A 25660-nucleotide genomic window follows, 5' to 3' on the forward strand; every position below is an offset into this window, starting at 1 on the left:
AAATTCACATATATATTTCTGCATGGACATGAGTTTCAATTCTCTTGGGTATGTACTTATCAGTAGAATTGCTGGAACATAGGGTAACTCTGTGATTTACATTTTGAGGATCTGTGAAATTTTTTCCCAAGTGAGTGCACCAATTTACATTCTTGCCAACAATGTATGAGGGTCCTGAATATTGCACATCCTTATCAATGCTTGTTATTGTCTGTCTCATTGATTTCAGCAATCTGAATGGTATAAAGTGGTATGTCAATGTGGTTTAGATTTGAATTTCCCTAATGACTAATAATGTGGTATATCTTTTAATGTGTTCATTGGCATTCCTATATCTACTTTGGAGTAATATCTATTCAAATGCTTTGACCATTTTTAAAGTTGGATTATTTGTGTTTTTGTTACTGAGTTGTAAGTGTTCTTTGTATGTTTTGGAAACAAATTCCTTATCAATTGCAAGATTGCAAATATTTTTTTCCCATTCTGTCCATTGTCTATTCACTTTCTTGATAATGTTGTTTGAAGCACAGAAGTTTTTAATTTTGATGAAGTCCAATTTATTGATTTATTCTTTAGTTGCTTGTGCTTTTTCTTTTTTTAATATTTCTTTTTTTCTGCTGCTTTTCTTTTCTTTTTCTTTTGCTTGTGCTTTTGATGTCATAAATAAGAAACTATTGCCTTATCAAAGGCCATGAAGATTTATTCCTATATTTTCCTTTAATGGGCATAATTTTAGCTTCCACATTTAAGTCTATCATATAATTTGAGTTGATTTATATCCAGTTTTTTGGTTTCTTTCAATATAAAATATATCTCTTGTAGACAGCAGTTAGTTGCATTGATTTTTTATGTATTCTGCAAATCTCTGCCTTTTAATTGGTGTGTTTAATCCAGTTATATTTATGTAATTACAAATAAAGTGTGATATCTATCTGCCATCTTGCTACTTGCTTTATTTATATTATGTCTTTATACTTCTTCCATTTCTTTCTTCTGTTGTGTTAATTAGCTATTTTTTAATGTACCACTTTACTGCCTATATTATTATTTCTTTTACTATATAGTTATTTTCTTAGTGGCCACTTTGGGAATTAGAATGAACATGGTAACTTAAAACAATCTAAGTCTGGATTAATTCCAAACTTAATACCAGATGTATACCAAATTTGGTCCAGTTAATCTTTGCCCCCCCCTTTGTGCTATTATTGCCATACAAATAAGCCTATCAATATAGTTAATTGCCATTACTTTAGGCAGCTGCCTTTTAAACCAGATAGGAGAAAAAAAATAAAAATGCATTTATAATGTATTAGTATTATACATACCTTAAGTTGGTGCAAATGTAATTGTGGTTTTGCATTGTTGAAATCTGCCATTTGGTATTGACATACATTCTTAAATAAATGTGGTTATGTTATACATCATTTTAATGTGCATTTCTCACTTTATGTTTTTTTGCAATGACATTACTTTCTGTTTATTTTATATTTATTTTAGACTATGGAAATGATGTTAGACAAAAAGCAAATTCTAGTGATTTTCTTATTTGAGTTCAAAAACAGTCGAAAAGCAGTGGAGACAATTCACATCAACAATGCATTTGGCCAGAAACTGCTAACAAACATACAAAGCGATGGTGGTTCAAGAAGTTTTTGCAAAGGAATTTTTCAAAGGAGTTGAAGTTGAGGAGCACAGTGGCTAGCCATCTGACGTTGACAATGACCAATTAAGAGCAATCATCAAAACTGATCCTGTTACAACTACATGAGAAGTTGCCAAATAACTCAATGTTGACCATTCTATGGTTGTTTAGCATTTGAAGCAAATTGGAAAGGTAAAAAGGCTCAATAAGTGGATGCCTCATGAGCTGACTGAAAATTAAAAAATCATTGTTTTGAAGTGTCGTCATCTTTTATTCTCTGCAACAACAATGAACCATTTCTTAAGATTTATTTATTTATCTCCGCCCCCCCCCTACCGTTTTCTGCTCTCTGTGTCCATTCGCCATGTGTTCTTCTGTGTGCACTTGCTTTATCCGTCAGCACTGGAAAGTTGTGTCTCTTTTTTTGTTGTGTCATCTTGCTGCATCAGCTTTCCATGTACGCGGTGCCAGGGCAGGCTGCGCTTTTTTCACGTGGGGCAGCTCTCTTTGTGGGGTGCACTCCTTGTGTGTGGGGCTCCCCTACGCAGGCGTGCCCCTGCATGGCACGGCACTCCTTGTGCGCATCAGCACTGCACGTGGGCCAGCTTACCACATGGGTCAGGAGGCCCTGGGGAATGAACCCTGGACCCTCCATATGGTAGATGGACGCTCTGTCAGTTGAGCCATATCCGCTTCCCAGAACCATTTCTTGATCAGGTTGTGACGTGTGACAAAAAGTGGATTTTATATGACAACGAGTGATGACTAGCTCAGTGATTGGACTGAGAAGAAGTTCCAAGCACTCCCCAAAGCCAAACTTGCACCAAAAGATGGCCATGGTCACTGTTTGGTGGTCTGCTGCTGGTCTGATCCACTACAGCTTTCTGAATCCTGGCAAAACCATTACATCTGAGAAGTATGCTCAGCAAATCAGTAAGATGCACTGAAAACTGCAATGCCTGCACGTGCATTGGTCAACAGTAATGGTCCAATTCTTCTCCACAGCAATGCCAGACTGCATGTCACACAACTAACACTTCAAAAGTTGAACGAATTAGGTTACGAAGTCTTGCTTTATCTGCCGTATTCACCTGACTTCTTGCCAACCAACTACCACGTCTTCAAGCATTTTGAAAACTTTTCTCAGGGAAAACACTTCCACAACCAGCAGAATGCAGAAAATGCTTTCCAAGAGTTCATTGAATTCTGAAGCATGAATTTTTATGCTATAGGAATTAACAAACTTATTTCTTATTGGCAAAAATGTGTTGATTGTAATGGTTCCTATTTTGATTAATAAAGATGTGTTTGAGCCTAGTTACAATGATTTAAAATTCACGGTCCAAAACTGCAATTCCTTTTGCACCAAACTAATAGCTATAATTACTTGTGCTGTTTGTTTTTTACTGTGAATTTCAATTTCCATGTAGTATCCTTTCATTTCAGCCTGAAGAACTCCTTATAGTATTTCTTTTAGAACAGGTCAGCTTAGTGATCGCATTTTCTTAGGTTTTGCTTATCTGGGAATGTCTTCATTTCTTTTTCATTTTTGGGAAATACATTTTGGATATAGAATTATTGGTTAATAAACTTCTCTTTCAGCACTTAGAATTTGTCATCCCCCCGTCTCCTGGCCTTCTTGTCTTCTGATTAGAAGTCTGCTGTTTATTTTATTGAAGACTGCTTGCACATGATGAGGCATTTTTGTCTTGCTGCTTTCCAGATTCTCTATCTTTGGCTTTTGACAGTTTGACTACAATGTGCCTAAGTGCATATTTCCTTGAATTAATCCTACTTGGAGTTCATTGAGATTCTTGGACATGTATGTTAATATTTTTCATCACATTTGGGATGTTTTCAATCATATTTTCTTCAAATATTCTTCCTGATCTTTTCACTTGCTCCTCTTTTTCTTGGATTCACATAATATATATAGATATTGGTATGCTTACTGGTGCCACATAGGTCTCTGAGGCTCTGTTCATTTACTCATTAATTTTTTCTTTTCTGTTCCTTAGACTCATTTCAATTGACCTGTCTTCAAGTTTGCTGATTCTTCATTCTACCCACTGAAATCTGCCATTGTGTCCTGCCAATGTTGAGTCCATTTCAGGTATTGTACTCTTTAACTCCAGAGTTGTTATTTTTTTTTTTTTTTTCATATTTCCTTTCACTTGATTGATATTATCTGTTTGGTAAGACATATTGTCATATTTGCCTTTAATACTTCAGATATTACTTCCTTTAGTTTTGAACATATCTGTAATAATTGATTTAAGTTTTTTGTCTAGTAAGCCCAACATCTGGGCCCTGTCAGGGAGAGTTTCTATCAACTACTTTTTTAAATTGGGGGGCCACAATTTCTTTTTCTTTTGGCTGTCTTGTAATTTTTTGTTGAAAACTAAATATTTTTTGATAATAGAGTATGGAAACTGAAAATCAGATTCCCCACTCCCATTCCCCAGGATTATTGTCTTTTGCCATTTTTGTTGTGATTTTTGTTGCTGTTCCTGTCCATACGTTTAGGGTCTCTCTTAGATCTTTCCTAGATCAATTCTGTAAGAACTGTATTACTCTAGTGTGTGATGCTGAAGTATCTGCCAAGCTAGTTTAGTGATCGTGTAATGATTGGTCAGAGATTGCACCGAATGCTGGGAGGCAATATGCCTTTCTCTTTTCCTTGAGAGGCTCTGTGTGTTTGTATTGGGCCACACCATCTACACTCAGGCAGTTTAAAACTCTGCCTTTGACTTTCCTTCCAGTTTGTGAAGGGGCACAAGATCAGCCAACAGTGGCAGATTGAGGCCTCCCCAAGTCTTTCCTGGCATGTCCCCCTCTCTGCACATATATGCAGTCCTCCGGGTGACTAGGAATATGTCAGAGCTTTCCAGAGACCCCTGTGGACATTTTGTTCTCCAGATCTTCCAGGCCAGTCTCTTGTTTGCCCCAACTGGTATTACAGCCACACTGAGTTGTGATATTAAACATTTGTCTTTGAATTTTTTCCAGCAGTTTTCCTGAGGCTAGGGTTTTCCCCATAGAGTCAGCTGAAAGTTAGGTCAAATATCATCCACGTCCTGTAAATAGGGCTTTCCCAGGGAACTGTGAGAAAGGTTGAACAGTGGCAGTGTTCTGAGGATAGGGCTTTCTTAGGAGCCCAAACTGATTTCCCCTGTGTGGCAGGAAGGCTGCTGTTTTCACAGCTTAGTTGTTGCAGGGCTGCCAGATTTCATGGCTACTCTAGATGTGAGGAGTTGGGGATGGAAATAGATCAAATTATAATGCCCCATACCCCACTGTTCTCACCTAGGCCCAGCAGTTTTTCTTGAATAAATGCTCTTCAGACTGTTGAAAGCCTTTGGTTAATTTCGAGTTCCAGAAAGTAGACATTGACAAATTTTCCTGATGTTTTTGTTGCTTTTATGTAGGGACTTATTTATGAGTTCCTCACTCCACCCTTCTGGAAGTCAAATGTGCATTTGACAGTCTTCAAGATATTTTGAAACTCAGTAAACCATCAAACAGATTTCCCATGACTGGGAGAAGAAAAAAGTCACAAGGTTTTTTTTTCAGTTAGAAACTAGAGTTGCAGAATTTATTTTGCTCACCCACTATTACTTCTAAAAATTGTTTGACCATAAGCTTAGCAAAGTTTGAATATTATAACAAAGTTTTATGTTTTTAAAAAAATTTTACCAGGAGCAGAAAAAAAAGAAATGTCTTTGGTATCTCCCATGAAGTCCACTGAAGTGCCAGGACACACATCTCCTTGAGTTTGTGAAAGGCTGAGGGTTTGGTGGTCGAGACCTTGAGCTCTAGAGCGTGACAGTCTAGATTCAAATCATGGTTCAGCCAAATGCCAGCTTCTCTTTGCCTCAGTTTTTTATATACAAAGTTCTGATAATAATCATATTCACCTTGTGGTGTTTTATAGAGGATTAAATGGGGAAGTGGATTTGGATCAACTGATAGAGCATCCACTTACCATATGGGAGGTCCAGGGTTCAAACCCAGGGCCTCCTGGCCTGTGTGGTGAGCTGGCCTATGTGCAGTGCTGATGTGCACAAGGAGTGCCGTGCCAAACAGGGGTGTCCCCCACGTACGGGAGTCGCACCTGCAAGGAGTGTGCCCCATGAGGAGAGCCGCCCTGTGCAAAAAAGCGTGGTCTGCGCAGGAGTGGCACCGCACACACGGAGAGCTGATGCAGCAAGATGATGCAACAAAAAGAGACACAGATTCCCAGTACTGCTGACAAGAATGCAAGTGGACACAGATGAACACATAGTGAATGGACACAGAGAGCAGACAACTGGGGGGTGGGAGGGCAGGAAAAGAAATAAAAAATAAATCTTTAAAAAAAATAAAGAGGATTAAATTATTTAATTCCCCTCTAATTTCAAGAGGATTTCAATGTGCCTGGGATTCTTGCTTAGCTTATATAGGAAATGCATGAGAATTTTTACCTAAAACACAAAATGGAATAATGTTATTGAGGGACCCAAAACTGCACACACAGGTTTCCACACAATTTGCCAGAATCAGACACACTTCTTTGGCCTGCTCTTCATTCTTTTAATGCCTGTGTCAGTGAGGACGTGGTGTCACTCTGTCCCAACCATTTCAGCTCTTTGAGGGGTTAAAGCAAATGGAAACCTGGGGGTGGATGATATTCCTTTTCACTGCAGGACAGAAGGAAGGGATTGTGATACCTGCTAGTTGGCATGATCCTAGAGTCTGACTCTTTCACAGCTTGGAGCTAAAACTTTAAAATAAACAATAAGCGTCACGTAAGCAGGGACCCTAATGTCTTCTTCACAGCTGCTCACCAGAATCCAGAATAGTCCTGAAAAATGTGTTGTGCCAAATAAAATATACTTAAAATGTGTGAAAAAAATGAATGCGTTTCATCACATCAGCTAGCTGAATAGTTTCTTTTGTCAGTTCAGTTGTTAGAAACCTAGTATTTTATGTTAGCCGTGCTTGACTCATCAGGCCAATAGAAAGATGCAGGCGATAGTTACACAATCAAGTTTATAATAAGCAATGAAAGAAACCAAAAGTTTTGTTTGTGAGCTAAAAATCAAGTATGCATAATTTTAACCACAAAATTTTGTAACTCCATTTTCAACAATGCATAATTCCTATAGACTCCCCAGTTACAGTCAGATTTGAAGCTTATAACATTTTTAGTGACGCGTGCAAAATCTTTGAATAACTTCAACTATGTTTATTTCTTTCTCCTTTAATTATAGGGATTTTGCAGATGTTAGGCCAGATGGGACTTACATTTTTAAAAAAATGGTATCGTAGAAAAGTATGTAATTAGTTTGTAAGCAGTGTTTTCTGTTACTCTCTTCAGTTACAGAGTAAAAGCTAGGGGTACATTTTTAGTTATTCTGTGTTATATATGCTCAGTTTTAGAAGCTTCATTTTCTTCTGGATAATTGCCTCATTTTCTGTTTTTTAAGGGAACAAATCAGTTGGACAAAATATAGTAGAATCAAATGGTGTTTGTTATATTACTTATTATTTTAAGAATAAAAATAGGTCTTAAACTATTTGAAACATTTTTGAAATTTTGCATATATAATCTATTCTGTAATATTCTATGGTTCTATTAAGAATTTTGTGACTCATGCTAAAATAATATTGGTAATTATTTTTGTGATGCTTAGTGTTAATTTCTTAAAGAAAAATTTACACATAGAATTAGTAAAAACTGCCAACCAACATTATTTTGTGATCAGGGCTTGTGAAGGTTAAGAAATCATCTGATATTATTGTTAACCTTTTAAAAATATCAGCATTTTCAAATGAACTAAAATCATTTTTACCCTAATTATTTCTTTGTATTTCTTAATTTTCTCCATAGAATTGATGATAAACAGTTAAGATTCATACAAGTTCTGCATCAGCTTGAGCAATTAACTTTTTGTTATAGTGGCTTTGTTTTTCATCTCTTATCTTGCTTTTAAAATTTGGATCAAGAAAAATTTCCTACTGTCCTAAAAATACTGTCCTAAAAATATTTTTCCCCTGAAAGTGTTGAAGATTGCTTTATAACCTTAATATCTTCTTATATTTGGAATGGACTTCTGTTAATGTAAGCTAAAATATCTGCTTTTTCTCATGTTGCTGATAAGTGCCCGTACTTTAATAATGAACAGATATTCTCAACTGATTTATATGTCTGTTGCATGTGCATGCAAAATTTCCAATGTATTTTAGAATAGGATTTCTATTTTCCTTTTGTTCCTATAACATTTCATTTTCTTAAAAAGATATTTTCCTAGGTTTCTAACAAATTCTGTTACTGTTGGAAATGATATCTTTTTAAAATTCTGTATTCTTATTGATTGCTGTTAGTGTAAAAGAATACTGTTGATTTTTTTTCTTTTTTTAGGTACTGGGGGCTGGGGATTGAACCTAGGACCTCATTTGAGGGAAGCCAGCACTCAACACTGAGCCATGCTGGCTTCCCTGAGTTGGTTTCCTCATTTTTTTAATTTGTTGCTTGTTTTTGTTTTTTCTAGGAGGCACTGGAAACGCAACCCGGGACCTCTCATGTGGGAAGCAGGCACCTACCTGCTTGAGCCACATCTGCTCCCTTTGATTTTTGTATAAAGATCTTGTTTGAAAACCTCATTCTGTTATTAGTTCTAAGAATTCATCTTTCATACCTCTTGGATTTTCTTTGTAGAGAGTGCTGCTATCTTCATATAAGGACAATTTGTTCTTTTCCTTACAAAATTTTAAACTTTTTTTTTTTTGACCATTGAATAATGAGTTTTATTCATTCATTCATTTTATTTGTAATTCTTTTAAGGTAGTCAAGCTTTCAGAGAAGCTGGCTCACTCTTTTTAAAAAAACCCACAAAATTCTAAAGAAGAAAGTCAGGAATTTGTATTAATTTGTTTTATTCTTCATAGAAAAAGTTGTTCTATCCTGAACTTTTTGTTCATTTCTATTTGACTTAATATATTAGCAAGGATTTCAGAACAAATTGAAACTGAGAGTGTTTTAGCCATTAAGCTTATTGTTTGCTTCAGGTTTTAATAAATATTAGGCAAGGAGGTTCTTACTATTTCAAATTTGCTCAGAATAATTATTTAAAATCTTAAACTGGGAATAGAGGGGAACTTCCTCAAATTGATAAAAAAGCAAATACAGGAAACCTACAGCTAATTTCACACATATATGGTGAAAAATGGAGTGCTTCCCCCTAAAAAACATGAGGAAGTCTGCTCTCATCGCTCTCACTCAACATAATAGTGGAAGTTCTAGTCACTGCAGTAAGGCAGGTAAAAGACGTAAAGGACAGACACAATGGAGAGGAAGAAAAAGAACTGCCCCTATTTGCAGATGGCACATATGCAAATCCCAGCTAATCTAAGTGCAAAAACATCTCCTTGAACTAATAAGTTAGTTTGTAGACTTCAAGATCAACACACAAAAAAACGCATTTTTTACATACTAAAAAGAAACATGCAGAAACTGAAAAGAAAACCACAATACCATTTACAATAAATAGAAAGAAAATGAAGTACTTAAGAATACATTTAATAAAATATGCTAAATCTCTATGCTGAACATTTAAAAAGCAGATCAAAGAAACCAAAGACAACTTAAATAAATGTGATGTGGGCTATGGGTGGAAGGCTCTTTGTCTCTTCAGAGATAACTAAGTTGTTTGACTTGTGGGTGTGGAACGGTAAGAGGCTGCAGTCCTGCCCTTAGGGACTGGCAGCGGCTCCAGTCCCAGGAAATGTTTAACAATGCAAGGGCTATAAACTTTAAGTATTTAAGGGAAATGCAAAAACCAAATACGCTAAAGGCTTATCTAGAATGTCTGGAGTCCATGCTAAAAGCTTACCTAAGATGTGGAAGATATATGCTAATTGAAGCCTATTGAGAACTGAAACAAAGGGACCATTTGGCCTTTCCTCTCTGTATAAAAGACGTTTGAAAATCTTGTTCAGGGCTCGGGATTCAAACTGAAAGCTCCTGAGTCCGGCCGGCCGTCAATAAACCATTTTTCCTTCTCAAAATCATTCCTGAGTCCTGGCCTCTCTATACTCAAATAATTGAACTTCTCTTAAATTCCACAACTTTTTTGGCTACTCTGGTGGGACTACAAATGAAGGCCAGAGACGGTAGCATTTTGCTGCCCCTTCCAAATCCCCGAGGAAGCCGGGAGGACTCGGGTGAACCCCAAATCTGGGCGCCCCTGGATTAAATTTAATCCAGAAAAGATGTGGGCTCCACCAGAATCTTCCCGACAAAAATCGAGGGCAATGGAAGGTCTGAAGAGAAAGATTCTGGGAACGAAAAAGAACTCCGAACATGGAAGAAGGTAAGACTCCCCGGGTGAGCACAGTCTGGAAGGCCCTAGCTTTAATTGCTAGGAAGGGGAGGCTGATCACCTCCCGAGAGAACCCTAGTAGCCCCAGAAGGCTGGGGGGAAGCCGTTCTCTCTAGGCTTGGAGGAAAACCGGGGAAAAGCCCTGGTGTTTTGGGTTTGTCTAACTGCATGTTAGAATCTGGTACTGGTCTTATATCCACTAAAGGAGTGGAGTCTCGATTTTAATAGGAAGGGCTATTTATAGGTTCAAGTCCTAATGTCCTGGAAATTGGTCTAGATTAAGGGAAACAAAACTTGGTTACAGGAAAATGGATCGGCTTTTCTGGTGGAGCTTGGTCTGGGTGTAAAGTTTAAACAGTGGAAAAGTCTAGCTGAAATCTTTTGTTATGGTGCTAATTTGTGAATGAATTCGCTTTATACCAAATGTTAAGTGTTCTGAGGTTTGTGATGGCTGTGGGGGCAGCCATGGTGAAAATAAATATATAAACTTGTGGGTCAGATTAGTGACCTTTGTGCTTCTGTCTGTGTCAGCTCAAGGCTAGTGTTGGAGTTGTGTCCTTATGTAAAGTGGAATTACAGCTGAGCTGGAGCCCTCCCTTGCCATTGGCAAGGGAGTGAAATGATTCTGGGGCAAAAGCTGAGGAGTCTGGCTGTTTGTGGAGTCTAGATGTTTGTGCATGCTCTGCTGTCTTGTCTCTGTTCTGGCCCTTTGCCGGGGCTTGGAGGCCATCTGTGTCCGCGCCACGCACCCAAGTTTGTTGGGGATGTCCCAGTCAGGGTGGCTGGGTCCCTGGGAGAGTTGCCAAATTTGAGTAGGTTCTGTCTGCCCATTTTGGCTGAAAGCTGGAAAGGGGGGAGCGGCTTGCCCCTTTCCAGTGAGTCCACCCTTCTATTCATAAGCCGCATTCCTGTTTGTTGTGCGCCTGACTGCCTGGAAGGAGGGGGAAGTGAAGAGGGTGAAAAGCAGAATCAGAATAAATGCGGTAAAGTTCCCTCCTTAGGGTGTCAAAGCCAAAATACATTTGCATTCTGCTCAGGTTCTTAGAAAGTATTGTAGTAACCTTAAGTAAGAGAATGTGTTCTGTGAAGGTAAAATCTGTCTTAAGGGTATAAATAATTATAAAAGTTCTACAAAGCATTGTTTAAGGTATTTAAGTGGCTAATTGCAGAAAGTCATTATTTAACAAAACTGAATTGATAATAATAATAATAAAAGGCAATTTTATAACAAACTTATTCGGCAGCCAATCTCACCTGCCAACTTGCTTCCAAAAAACTGTTTCTGGTATTACATGCTACTAAGTATTTAAAGTGAAGAAAAGTTCATTATTTTAACAAACTTGTTTAGTATTAATGGCAATTATATGTTGTAAGAAGTTTGCCTGGTAACTTAGTATGTGGGATATATGGAGTGTGTTATTGTTAAGGAAACAGAAGATGATTTTGTCCTAAGATAAAATGATTGATTATTGGAAAGAGTAGAGTGTGGGACAGAACCTGAATGAATACTGAAAGTGTAGAAGGTTTGTGGAAGGAAAATTTTTATGATTAAATTGAGTAAGATCAATATACAAAGAAAATCTTTTATCAATAGCTTCTTGTGCTTTAACCTCATCATATCCTCAATGTTTGAAGAAGAGTCTTACCTCTTTTAAAAGAACATTTTATGTTCTAGAAATCAAATCCTGAAAAGTAGCCTTTTATTTCAAACTAACTGCAAGAGATTTATTCTTTTACTTTAAAGGAAAAATTAAAGTAATGGTTAAGTTCATTTAATATGTTATAAGTTGAATGAAAGGTATTTAAAGGTGTTATAAAATTAATAGGTTTTAAAAAAATTAATAAAAACTGTAACTAAGAGTTAAAATCATTTATAAATGCATTTATATTATAAAACAGTGGAAAGACAATAACTGAGATTATAGCTGGGTGACTTTAGCCTGAAACTATTATTTAAGTGTAAATTCTACACTAACCTTAACTTTGTTTATGGTTACTTCAAGCCTAACCTCACCCTTTGCCTTTGCCTATGGTTATTTCATAATTGAGAAGAGATGGGACATCACTGTCTCCTCTCCTGGTATTAGTAACCCTTTCTCTCATGAATTCAAGTGTAAACTAAATAAATTGCTGCCTGATAGAATAAGGTTAAATGGCCACTGGAGTTTTATTATCTCCAAAATCAAAAAGGGGGGTGGAGGGGGAGAAGTCTCCTGCCTTGACGGTCAGTGTTCCTAAGAGTGGCAATTCATGAGAGAAAGCAGTCTGTCTCCCTGAGGCTTCAAATAGCCTCAGTAAATATATATAAAATTAATCTTGTTGCTTATCCAAAATTCTGCTAATTTCAAAGTAAAATATAAAGTTCTAAAACAAAATGGTGCTAAGGCATTGAGAACATTTTGGTTATTACAATCCATTAAGTAAGAAAGAAAATTCTTGTGGTAAACTGCATGGTCATAGTGCAAATTAAGAAGAGTTTCAAAAGTCTTTGAAAAGTTTAAAGTAACTAAAGTCATGTTGTTGTGTCAAACTATTCATGTCTGCCTATTTGCTCAAATTGTTGAGGTTAAATATGCAGTTATATAAGTAATATGCATTTCTGGACCCCTAATTAATTAAGCTAAACAGTATATAAAATAATGCAAATTACAAGTAATATCAATGAGTTGTGTTTGTGTCTAACTCTTTGTGTCTGCCCATTTAAAAAAAAAAGCTCAATGTATGTCTTCATACATCAGGATAATATCAAATTAACAAATAAAAATTCTTAAAAGAGGTCTATTCAAATTGTTAAAAATTAAATATGCAGTTATATTTATAAATATTCTTAAAGCCCAAATTGAACTAAGCAGGATGAAAAAGTCATAGAAATCTGATTATGGAAACAATTGGGAAAGGGCCTCCTCTTTGCAAGAGCTTTTAAGGCAAGACTAGGTGTGGCAGATTAAACCTATCTACTAGGCTAGGGAATTAAGAATCAGTTTGCCTGGTAATTTCCCAGTTTAAACCTTTGTCAGCCATAAATTGCAAAAAAAAAACAAAAAAACAAAGATTAGGTTAATTTTCACATAAGAAAAATGTTGATGTAACCTGGCGGCCTGCTGCCTCAGTCTCCCACTCCCGGGTTGGACAGCAGTGGAGGAGACCAGTTTAGGCCAGTCCTATGGGCAGTGGAAGGATGCCCAAGAAGGAGCTAACTAAGTCGGTGCCATTTCAGCACTAAATTCTATTCCTTATTTGAAAAAGGGGGGAGCAGGTAAAAACTAAAATGGTTGGAATGTGATAGAGGAAGCAGTTAAATCAAACTTTTGCGTGGGAAAGTTAAATCTCAGATAAACTGTAACTTCTGAAGTATCCAATCTATGGAAAAACAGGAAGAGCTTGCATGCTAGGCTTAGGGGTATAAATTGTGTCATTTTTCTTTGTTCGTGGCACCAGCCATATCTGGCTCTGCACCCCTTCTTGCAAGATTGAGAATAAATTATTTTCTTCCCCACAATCTGGTGAGCCTTAATTTCTTCCAGAAGATTTCTTTCCAACGAAATAAAGGTAACTAGTGGCTCTATTAGCAAATTTCAGTAAGTAAAGGAAAGTCCATAAAAACTATGGAGAGATCTTTCCTGGGTTATGATTTAAAAAAAATTAATTGTGTAATGTGTTTTAAAACCTGGTAGTCAGTATGCATGTGTTTTAAAACCTGGTAGTCAGTATGCTTTTAATTTAATAATTTTCATAACTTAAAGAAGTTTTTAGCTTCCTGTAAGGGAAAAAGAGAACATTCCTTGCATAAACTATTATGGTTTCAATTTTATTTAACTTGAGTGTAATCTCCCATAGTTAATTTATAAACTAAATTAACATTATATGTACAAAATCTTTACAGTAATGAAAATTGTAAGTTCACATTGGTGAAATTAGGCTAAAGGAAAAAGATTGTAGATATGCTCTCTTAAATAAAGAGTAAATTTCTTTCATTGGTAATTGTAATTTAGTAAGTTTATTTAAACATGAGGTGGCTAGTCAATGTGGTTATAGTCAATTATAAAGAGTTTGTAAAACATCTTCCAAACTGAAAATGTTTAAATAGTTCTAGTTGTAGAAGTCATTGTTAACTAAAGAAACTTAGATTGGTATTGGTAGCAGAAATAACTTCATGATAATAAACCTGTCTGAAGGCCACTGCAAAATACACATTTAAGTAAATGGTAATAAAAAGTTGTCTTGGTTCTATTGGAAATATTCTGTTTTCATTCTAACAATGAAAAATAATATTTTTCCTCTATTACTAAAGTAAAGTACTTACTGTTATCTTCATAGTAAAATTGTGTAAGTAAATAGTCATTTGATATATGTATTGCGTTAAGTTGTTTAAAATATATATAAAACAAGGAATAAACTTTAACATTGTCAAACTCTTGTGCATTCGAACCAGGCCTTGTATACATTACAGGTGGCCTCTCCATGTGAGTTATTGGCTAGGCTGGTCACTGACCCCTCAATTAAAAATATGTGCTATATCAGTCTCTGGTTCTGCTCCTGAAGTTGGTGGAAACTATATTGCAGTTTCAAGCTCCTGCAGCCAATAATGACTCGGTACAGCCAAGTGTACAATGGATATCGCTTCCAGACTGGCACTGTTCCATGGTGCCAGAGAGCACTATGCACCAGGCTAGTAGAATACTGGAAAATCTCTCTAAGATGAAGGATGCTGCAACTTGCTCACTGCGTTGAAGAACATGCTAAGTGGAGCCATGATACCAGGATACTGTAAGTAAAACTTAAACACAATTGGCATTATGGCCTGCTCTCATGGAGAGATAATATGTAAAGTATTACAAACCTGAAACTCAAAACTAATAATTGCAACTCTGAATCCTTATGCATTAAGTAATACATTAGTTAATATTAAGTGCTGCACTTTTATCCTGTACTAAATATATGCCTAATAATTGTAATGTTATCTTTTCTATTTTGGATCAAGTGCAGAAGTATATTAGACATGTTAAATTCCTGGTAAAATCATTTTCTAAACAGTTAATAACATGTCTATAGAATAAGGTGGCAGTCTCAGCCAGTCTCAGTCAACTTCTATATTCTGCTGTATTCTGCTGTGTAGCAAAAGTGAGGCTTGCTTGCTGATGGTGAGTCACCTATTGAACAAGTCAAAATTGCTAGAAATTGTACAATGAAAACCAAGGTGTAAAAATCTTTATTCTGTAGTTCTGATCACTCCCACAGGTGAAAACTAAGAGTATTTCCAAATTAGTGTTCTAATCCTGAGTGAAGCCAGTTGCCCAAGGAGTGCTAGTTCACCAGGAGCATCTGACAGAGCGAATGAGTGTCAATCATTGAACAGCTTGGAATGTGTCTTCAGACAAAGCTAAGTGTCTGTTGCAATTTCTCTCTAAAGATGGATAACTTAAAAAAAGAATATATATGCTGTTTCCACCAGCTTTTAAGGAATGCCATCTTTATAGGCACCTAACCTTGTCTACCTCTGTAATCCAATGTGTCCTCTTTTAAAAACAGGTATTCCAAATTTTTAATTAAGTTTGTTTCTTTCAGAGTGAACATCTTATTAACCATATGAAAAATTCATCCAACTTCGTACAGAATGCCAGATCCATCTTCCTCCAGTTAGAATAAATTAAAGAGTTTTACACCTTATTAGGCAATGACTACAGCCCATGGCCAGCAGGAAGCAGTTACAGAAAAGAGATCATCTCCCTTCAGCACCCCTTTTTTAAATTAAAGGTGTAAACTCTTTAAGAGTAAAATAAAAGTAATAGATGGATCTGGAACCTGACTGGAAATCCACGTGAGTGCCAGTGGCAGCAGAATAACTGCGGGAGGCCCCTGCCCAAGATTCTGCTGTCCAGAATGAAAAGTTCTAAACTTCTAAAAACAGTCCTGGATGCTGTACTAAAGACTGATAAATAATCAATCAAGACAACAAACAGCCATCCACCTCATAGCTCCAACAATAATTATGCCAAAGCTTAGCAAGTAAACTTTGGCAAAAGGGGGGGAATGATGTGGGCTATGGGTGGAAGGCTCTTTGTCTCTTCAGAGATAACTAAGTTGTTTGACTTGTGGGTGTGGAACGGTAAGAGGCTGCAGTCCTGCCCTTAGGGACTGGCAGCGGCTCCAGTCCCAGGAAATGTTTAACAATGCAAGGGCTATAAACTTTACCAAATACGCTAAAGGCTTATCTAGAATGTCTGGAGTCCATGCTAAAAGCTTACCTAAGATGTGGAAGATATATGCTAATTGAAGCCTATTGAGAACTGAAACAAAGGGACCATTTGGCCTTTCCTCTCTGTATAAAAGTTGTTTGAAAATCTTGTTGAGGGCTCGGGATTCAAACTGAAAGCTCCCGAGTCCGGCCAGCCGTCAATAAACCATTTTTCCTTCTCAAAATCATTCCTGAGTCCTGGCCTCTCTATACTCAAATAATTGAACTTCTCTTAAATTCCACAACAAATGGAGAGATATATCATGCTCATGGATTGGAAGGTACAAAAAAGGAAGATGTCAATTCTCCCCAAAATGACCTGTAGGTTTAATGCAGTTTCTACAAAAATTCCAGCAGTGGTTTTTGCAGACATAGACAAACTTATTTTAAAATTTATATGAAAAGACACAGACCCTAGAGTATTAAAATAATTTGACAAAGAAGAATAAAGCAGGTGGAATCAGTCTAACAGATTTCAAACTTATTACAGAACTACAGTAATGGAGACTGTGTGGTGTTGGCAAGGAGCAGAGACATGGAACAGGACAGGGACTCTGTCAGTAGAGCCCACACAGATGTGCCCCACTGATTTTGACAAATGAGAACAAGTAATTCCATGGAGGAAGGACAGTCATTTCAACAAATGGTGCTGGAGCCACTGGAAATCAATAGCAAGACGAATTTCAGCCAAAACTGCACACCTTATACACAGAATTAGCCCCAAATGGATTACAGACTTAGTATAAAATGTAAAGCTTTACCACTTTTAGAAATAATGTAGGAGAACATTTTCTGGATCTTGGGCTAGGCAAACAATTCTTACATTTGACATCAAAAGTAAGATCCATAGAATGAAAAGGTGATAAAATTTGACCTCGTGAAATTTAAAATTGTTTGCTCGGCAGTTGACACTATTAAGTTGAAAAGTCAAGTTATAGACTGGAAGAAGCTATTTATAATCCCATATCTGACAAAGAACTCGTATCAAGAATAATAAAGAACTTTCAAAACTCAAACTTAAAAACAAAAATAAAACAATCTAATTAAAAAAATTAGGCAAGAATATTAAGAGATGGTTTTACCAAAGAGATACACTTTTATAACAAATAAACTCGTAAAATGATGTTCAATATCATTAGCTAATAGAGAAATGGAATTTAAAACCACAATGAGGTATCTGTACACAACTATTCCAAATGGCTAAAATTTAAAATAGTGAGAATGCTGAATCCTGGCAAGGATGCAGAGAAGCTGGATCACTGCCACATTGGTAGTGGGGATATAAAATATTACAGTCACTGTGAAAAAAACGTGTGGTCATTTCTTATAAAACATGTTCTCATATGATCCAGCAATTTTGCTCTTCGACATTAGTTTATCCCAGAGAAATGAAAATTAATATCACACAGGTATCTGTATGCAAATGTCCATAGTTGCTTTTTTTTTTTTAAGGTACCCATGCAGGAAACAATGCATACATCCTTGAATGGGGAATGGTTGGACAAATAGTCTCCAACATAACACGGAATACTACTGGGCAATACAAAGGAGAGGACTGATGAGCGTAGCAACTTGGCTGGATTTCAAAGGTAATATGGTAAGTGAAAAAGCCAACCCCAAAATGTATGATCCCATTTGTGTGACATTCTGGAAATGATAGCTCTGGAGGACAGGTTAGTGGTCTCCAGGTGTTAGGCAAATGGGGAAAGGAGGAAGGGTATTATTTCTATAAAGGGGTTGCAGGAGGGATCCTCATGCTGGAAATCTCATCTATCCTGACTAGTAGAACTCCTGTAAATTTACACAAGTGTACATGTAGAACTAAACACACACACATACAAATGAGTGCGTATGAAACTTGGGCTGAGGACGGTCAGTGGATTGTATTGACATCAGTTTCTTGGTTGTGCTTTGTTGCTCTAGTTATGCAAGATGCCACCATCGAAGGAAGCTGGGTGAAGGGTACATGGGGTCTCTGCATTATTTCTTACAACTGCATGTGAATCTACAATGATTCAGAATAAAATTCTGAAAGCAAAATAATCTGTTACAAATAACATGTTTTTTCCTCAGTAATGCAAAGTTGGTTTACATTCAGAAACAATCTGTGCAATTTACTACATTAACCAAATGAAAAAGAGACTCATAAAGTCCCGTTAAAATCTGAATTTCTAGTTTCTTTTGAATACCCAGAAGATGTGGTGACACTGGAGCCACATCACAACCACTGGCTGGCAGGTGAGTGTCTAGTTCCGTCACTCCCTGTTATTTTACTCCTAGTCAGTTTCACTTATCATCTTTCCTTGACTTTGTAGGCATTTGAGTTTGTGATGCCTTTTTTATATTGATTGCTCTGTTCTGGTGAATTCCCCCAAATCTGTCAGACTTCAAATGATGTGGAGTAAGAGAAACTTCACTGACATTTGTATAAATGTTCCAAGAATTTGACTGTAGCCAGTAGTATGGAGCCACTTGCAGAGCTCTCTCACTCTGGGATGAGATGACGGTAACCAAATGGACCCCAGGGTAGAATAATACAGTGTTGCCAGCAGGCTGGTGAGTTAAATCAGAAGTAAAAGTTAGCTTCAAAATATATTCTTTCTAGGATACTTCCATACAAAATTGAAATTATTACTTTGAGAGAGTAACTCACCAAGAATGTAGATCGATGACTAGCCTAATAGCTCAGATGAATACAACTACCAGGAAGACAATGATAATGCCACAGAAACTGGCATGAAAGTCAGATATAAATTAGAACCTCAAAGATTTAGCCTGTGCGATAGAATCTATGAGAAGGCTGAAACATCCTCTTGCTGTTTGTTTTTACCAGATTTTCAACTGCTAGAGGGTGGCCTGGACATCTGCTTAGGTTTCGAGAGCTCAGTTGAGCTATGATATTTCTGGATAGTCGTGTTTGGTTTTGGGAGGAGCTGGAATTTTAACAGAAGACTCTTGGTTGATGTTTGAAAGATTTTTTTTGTAGATAATTATGGGGAAGAAAGCACCATTCATATCCCCTGCTATATGTCTTCTAAAACTTTGGAGGAACTCTTTGAATTGGTCAAGAGACCGTTTGTTATGTTCATTAGATGTGGAAACTCGTGCAAAGGTTGGTTGTGATCTTCAATGACTTGAGGCAGAATTGAAAAACAAAACGGCAAGTCTTGGCTTTCAGCTAGCCCTTACTTTATCCAGTATACCCTGCATATATAGTAACACATGCCCAAAGAGCCTTAAATACCTACAACATCTGCCAAGAACAGTCCTTAGTCAGTGACACTTTGGAGGAGGTTTGTAAATAACCTACAAATCTTGACCCTTGGCTGAGGTCATTCTAAGGTGTAGGTTTTATACCGTTTTTCAGAGTTTCCCTCATGGAATTAAGTTATAGTTACCCAATGGGATTGCTGACTTCAGAAGCACCTTTTATTGTCCCCTTCCCTATTGGTGTTCTCTGTAGAATACATGCTTCAAGGACTGTTTCTGTTGGATTCCATACTAACAGAGAAGACATCCTGGGAGACATTGGCCCAACTCTAGGAGGTGCAGATTTGTTGCCTGACCTGCCTCCTCTGCCCTTACCCTAACATGGGAAAAGTCACTCTGGGGTTCCCACGTGGACGCTTTTTACACACCATTAGGGATTCTATAAGTGAATGTATGGCAGTATCTACTGCTCTAAATTAAGGAGATGCTTCTCAGAAATATTACTGAGGTGCCATGTTTAAAATGTAAAGTTTTGGTATCAGTCCTGCTTGCGTTAGAATCTTGACACTAGCACTCTACTGTGGAACTTAGGCAGGTGACTCTTGTCAGTTTCCTTTATTTTCTTTCTGAAAAATGATCATTTTAATAGTGCCTAGAGCAGTAGTATTGGTGAGAGTATTAGTTAAAACAATATGAGGAAAGCACCTAAAAGAATTCCAGACGTAGGAGAGTACATTGCGTGCTGGCGGGCTGTTTCCAGGAGTGGGACCACAGCCGCCACTGGCCGAAGGGCAGCGGTGTCTCTGGTCTGCCTCGTTTTCATGTCTGAATATTGATCTGGAAGCTTAGACCCTCCACTGGCATTATAGAATTCCACTCACAGAGCTTGGCAAAGTAGGATGGAGGTTAGGGTATGGGATTAAAGAGTAAAGTTGTATTGCAAAGTAAATGAATGTTCCCCAGAATAGGTTCTTGTGTACTGAGTGTTTATTAAATACAAAAGAACTGAGAATGAGATTGGAGGAAATGTCTGTTTATAAGGACATGCTAAAGAAGGTGATGAAGAAGTGTTTAAAAGTTAGGAAAAGACTCAAGAGAACAATGTTATGGAAACCAAGAAAAAAAAGTACTTCAGGGAGGGTGTAGCTGACACATGCACGTGTATGTGCATCCTTATGAATTGGTGCTGGTGAGTAATGTGAGAACTGCAGTGCAGATAACGGGAAGATACTGTTCAAGAAGACGCAATGACGTGCATTCAGCCACATTCAGAGGGGCCCAGTTTCCTCAAAGAGCAGGGTGAAAGAAAACCAAACCCATGGAGTAAAAAATATAAATTAAAAAGGTCGGTTCTTCAATAGTTTTGTTAAACACATATTTAAAAATGACTAGTTGGTATCTGCAGCACATCCTGAGAAAGAACGAGGGAAAGAACTTCGATGCCATCAATGACATAAACAGCCCAGGGCTGAGGAGAGGAGGACCTCAAGTTGGAAGACTTCGCTCCAAGTGCTCCAGCTGCCTGTCCCCCAGGAGGGGAGTGACAGCCTGAGCATTGTACAGGACTGTGTCAGGTTTCCAGACACATCCCTGGCTTGCAAGACATGGAGATTAATTCCTAAGTGGCATCTGTAGGAGTCAACATATGCCTGTGTCCAAAGAGTAAAGGTGAAACTATGGTCGATTACTTCCTCTCTCCCTCCTATAAAATGTAATTCAGCGGTTGAAAATCTATCCCGATGCTCCATCGGAAAGGGAAAGGGGAAAGCTGAGGAAGAATCAGCTTCAGAATGAGAGAGATGGAGGAAAGGACCTAAGGGAGAAAAGGAGCCCGGAAAAAGAAAACGGCGTGGGGGGAGCAGACTGAGAGATGAGTGCTTCCTAAACACATCCAGGTGAAAGCCCGTGGTCGCCCCCAGCTGGCCCTCTGTGGGGCGGGCCTGGACCCCTCCCCTCCTTGCGTGTGGCCTCAGGCACACGGCCCGTTCCACGTCCAGCGCCCTCAGTTAAACGGGCGCCGTCACCCGCTTCGCGGCGTCGGTGGAATAATTCAATGCCATTTACAACCTGGAGAGGACTGCAAGCGTCACACTGCCTGACATTCTGGGGATGAATGCCGCTGCCACTGACGGTGGCGACGTTATTGCTGTCATCTTGATGTGGCTTTTGCCGTCGTTTTTTGAGAGTCAGATTCCTGCTCCCCCGTTCCCCAGAACTTCATCCCGACCGAGAGGGACGTGGACGCCCCAGCCTGGTCTGCATGTGTTAACATCAGTAAGACCTGCAGCGTGTCACACTGTCCTTCCTCGGGGGTTTCGGGGGTGGGAGAGGCATGTTTGAGGGCCACGGGGCCGCTTGGGGAGGTGCTCTATAACTAGTAATTTCCTGTATCGTCACTCGTCACTCTGATGCCCTTCTAATGTGGCATCACCAGATCTGTCTATTCTGAGGATTCGCAGGGGCACTGGCCCCTCTGCAGGGGTGCTGGTGCATCCCGGTTTCATTCATCAGCACCCAAGCAGTGGGTGGGCTTAGAACATCTGCTCTTCCAGAGAGGGTAGCTTCATGCGGAAACATGGATGCAAGCTAAATGGGCACCTGTTGGATTTAAATAACAGGTGCATATACCTGTGGGAACTTGCGTTTGTGGAACCTCTTTCTTCATTTAGCTGAATTGCTCACAGCGGGGTGGGGGTCTACATGGAAACGTTTACCAAGTATCTTGTTAGTTAAATTTCCATAAGAACCATCCTGAGGTTTTGTTTATAATGAGTTGTCTAGGTGCTAAGGGGGAATGATACAGGTCCCGGGAAAGGATTGTGCTGCACTCCTCACCCTGAAAGCTCCTGCAGATTCAGCCTCTCATCTCAGAAGTCGTAAGAATCTGCCCTCAGTCGGTCCCAAACACTCGGGCATTCCGGATGGGGACCTTGGAGGGACCCGGCTGCTCTGGCTGAGAAGGGAAGAGCTTTCTCGGTGCCCTGGGCCCGGGGGTGGTGGGCGTGACTAGCTGGCTGCTTCAGTGCTAATTAAATGGTTCTAGCTTTGATCTTTAGTCTGACGGAAAGCCTCAACATGAAAATAATTATGGCGCTACCTTCTCTGTGACCCTGCACTCCAGCTCTTCCAGTGGCCCAATAATTCAACTGGAAGGCACTGTCATACGCTGCCATTAAGGTCCTTTTTAGGGAAATTTAGATTTGTTGTTGGCAAATGTGGCGCATCTCCAGAATCATCTGTGGCGTTTCTGAAAAACACTAATTCCTGGCGCTGCTCCAGCTGCTCTGAATCAGAACCAACTGCAAAAACTCTCAGAGAACAGTTTTTTTATTCAGATGATCATTAGAATTTGCCAGAATATGCTGCAAATGAAAGATTCCTTATGACCTGATATCTTTAATTACTCTGCTTCATTGATCCTCAGAGGGAAATTTCATCTCCTAATAATTTGCTTCTTATCTCAGCTTAAATTATATGCCATTTTGGAATATTTGAAGGAAAGAGGGAGGGGAACAGGCAAAAGTCCTTAAAATGAGTGACTCTGGGGCTCCCACATGTATGGATGAGATCTGAGTAGTGTTCATGCCATCACGATTATTGTGTGAGACCAGTGCCCATTCCACACAAGGGGTCGGACGTACACTTCTCTTAGATGCTCATTTTCACACAGCTTTCTGCAGATGGCTCGTCTACCTAAGTGTCAGGGGAGCTGGTGGTGAGATGAGTGCCACAGAGGCAGGCACCAAGCGCCAGCCTACCATCCTCACCAGATGGCATGTTTGGGGACTATTTTGTATAGGCTCTGGGGAGCAATGTTCTAGAGCAGCTGGCCTCCAAGGTCTCCACCAAATCAAGAAGCCCCCATTCCTATCCACTCCAGGCCTCAGTCTTCGATTCATTCCGCTTCTCCTGCCATGCTTTACCCCTGGGCAATCATTTCCCTGGCCCAACTCATATCCTCTCTACATCGATGACTTCCAGATTTATGAGTTATGCAGCCGCTTCACTGAGCACACGCGATTCAACCATGTACTCAACATCTCCTCTTGGATGGTTAGTGGTGCCTCACCACCAGCATCTGCCACGTTCTCCATCTCAACACACACACACAGCATCTCTTCCTCATAGAGTACCAGACTGATCTTTCTCAAGGCAAATTGGATTGTGCCCTTGCCCTACTCAAATTTTCTCATATAACACTTAGAGTAAGTTCAGGTCTTCCTGGGACCCACAGGGCTGTTGTGTAGGCACGTGGGCTTTCCTGCCAGGGTGCTGCCCTGCTAATAAGCTGTGCTCTCCTGCTCCTAACCCCTCCTCGTCGTTCTTCTTTAGAAGGCTAGGGATGGTGTTCCGTGGATTCTGTTTCTTCTCTGCGGGCTGGACTGACAGTACCGTGGAATGGACTTGGGAAACCACCGCTATGACATTAGTCTGGAGACAGACTTTGAAACGAGGGTTTCTGTCCTGTGGAGTGCACTTTCTGAGCCGCATAGAGCAGCAGTTTTCAAACCGCTGTGGGAAATGCCTTCACGTCCACAGAAGAGCCTCTGCAGCTGTGACAGTGGCGCGGAGGTGCTCCACAGGTGGGGCCCAGGCCTGCAGAGCAGATTCATGTTGGCCTTCACCACAGCCGGAATACGTGGGACTGGAATCAAGGAGTGGAAGTGGGGGCGCTTCTTCACAGAATTTTTGGTTTCTGTCCCAACCAATTTGAGTTCTCTTGGTTTGGGGTTCTTACTTACCAAGAGGAAATGTTCCCACCACGGGGCCCGGCAGTGTTTCTACTGAACTGAGAGCTGAGCTCACTGCCTGCCCGGCTGTTCTCAGGACACTGAGGCAGTGTCTAAAGAAGAGGTTTATTCTACCAGCTGGGGCGAGTCATCCTAAACACAAGGAGAAATTGGGCTGCCCTTGAGATGCGAGAGCCTCGGGTATTTTCAGGGTGCCTCTTATGACCTTCATGCTCAGTGGTGAGAGCTAATGGAAAGCTGTGGCAATCAAATAAAGCAGGATTACTGTGGAGTCAGACATTTCAAAAGGAAGGTTGGAGCTACCCACAAGACAAGCCGAGGTCCTTAACTGAGACTGGAGAAGACGTGGGGTGGCAAGTTGCGTATAACCCTTGTCGACTAAGGACGAGTTAGAGTGATCAGGAGAGGGGCAGCTATGGATGTTTTATTCTATTTTATGTATATATATTGCTTATATTGCATAATATTTCCCTTTTTCTCTCCTGTCATTTATCATATATATCGGGGTTTTGGTGGCAGCTAACTTTATAATTTTATTTTTAGGTTATAGAACATTGAAGTAGGACAGTGTGGGGAGTAATTAGCACTTCCAAGGCTTGTATCCCTGGAACGGCACCTACGAGGGAAGGCAGGGGCTGTCGGGATTCTGCCCCGTTTGTGTGGAGAGGTGAGTTTTTCCATTTGTCCAAAGGACAGTTGGGAGGTGGATCTGTTAGTCGAAAGTGTTGTCCCAAGGGCTTTCAAGTGCGTTTAGGTGGGCGCTCAGCAGTCGGAAGGGTGGTGGGCTCTGCTGTGCACACGCAGTTGTCTTACTGCAAACCCACCTCCCTAGCTGGGCTTCAGGTGACGCTGAAACAGAGCAGGCGAGCAGGGCATTCGTCCCGGAAGCAGGGTGGTGGGCAGGTGGGCACAAGGAGAAGGTGGACAGCAAAACCTGACATGCAGGACTGACCAGGGCCACCCAGTCCCACCAGCGCTCTGGGGTGGGCACAGCCCATGGGGTGGTTCCATGGGGGTGTAACGGCCGGGCTGTGGGTGTCCTGGAGGAGCAGGCTGCGGCTCGAGAGCCTGGCGGCCTCGCTGCTCCAGCCCGGCTCCTGGAGAGCGCGGTTCCTGGTCAGCGCAGCCGCAAGCCCGCGGCACAGCTTCAGGCCCGCGCTTTATCCGGACTCCCGACAGGTTCTCCAGGGCTGCAGGCCGGAGAAGGGAGATGGCGCTCCATGGTGAGGTGGGAAACGAGGTCTCCGAACAAGACCTTTCCCAGGGAGCTTCTGCTAGGTCCATCAGGCCCGCGAGTGGGGTGTGGTGATGTCACTGCAGGGAGGAGGGGCGGCCCACAGAAAGCTACAGTCTAGAAGCCGTCGCAGTGTCCTGTGGGGAGCTCTGCTGCCTTTCGACCTGCGTCCAGGGCCTGAGGCGGCGGCCTGCAGGGGCTGCTTCTCTTAGGGTCCACTGGGCC

General features: G+C 39.9%; 1 long non-coding RNA gene across 1 annotated transcript in view; it reads left to right on the plus strand.

The window, feature by feature from the left end:
• Positions 1-25660, plus strand: part of LOC111764022 (uncharacterized) — a 72346-nt gene that overhangs the window by 44308 nt on the left and 2378 nt on the right. Inside the window, exons 2-4 of the long non-coding RNA XR_002796737.3 lie at positions 3661-3755; positions 17693-17837; positions 24745-24868. This is a non-coding gene — a long non-coding RNA (uncharacterized lncRNA). The remainder of the gene's footprint in view (positions 1-3660; positions 3756-17692; positions 17838-24744; positions 24869-25660) is intronic.

The sequence above is a fragment of the Dasypus novemcinctus genome, chromosome 15, assembly GCF_030445035.2.
Source record: "Dasypus novemcinctus isolate mDasNov1 chromosome 15, mDasNov1.1.hap2, whole genome shotgun sequence".
Classification (NCBI taxonomy): domain Eukaryota; kingdom Metazoa; phylum Chordata; class Mammalia; order Cingulata; family Dasypodidae; genus Dasypus; species Dasypus novemcinctus.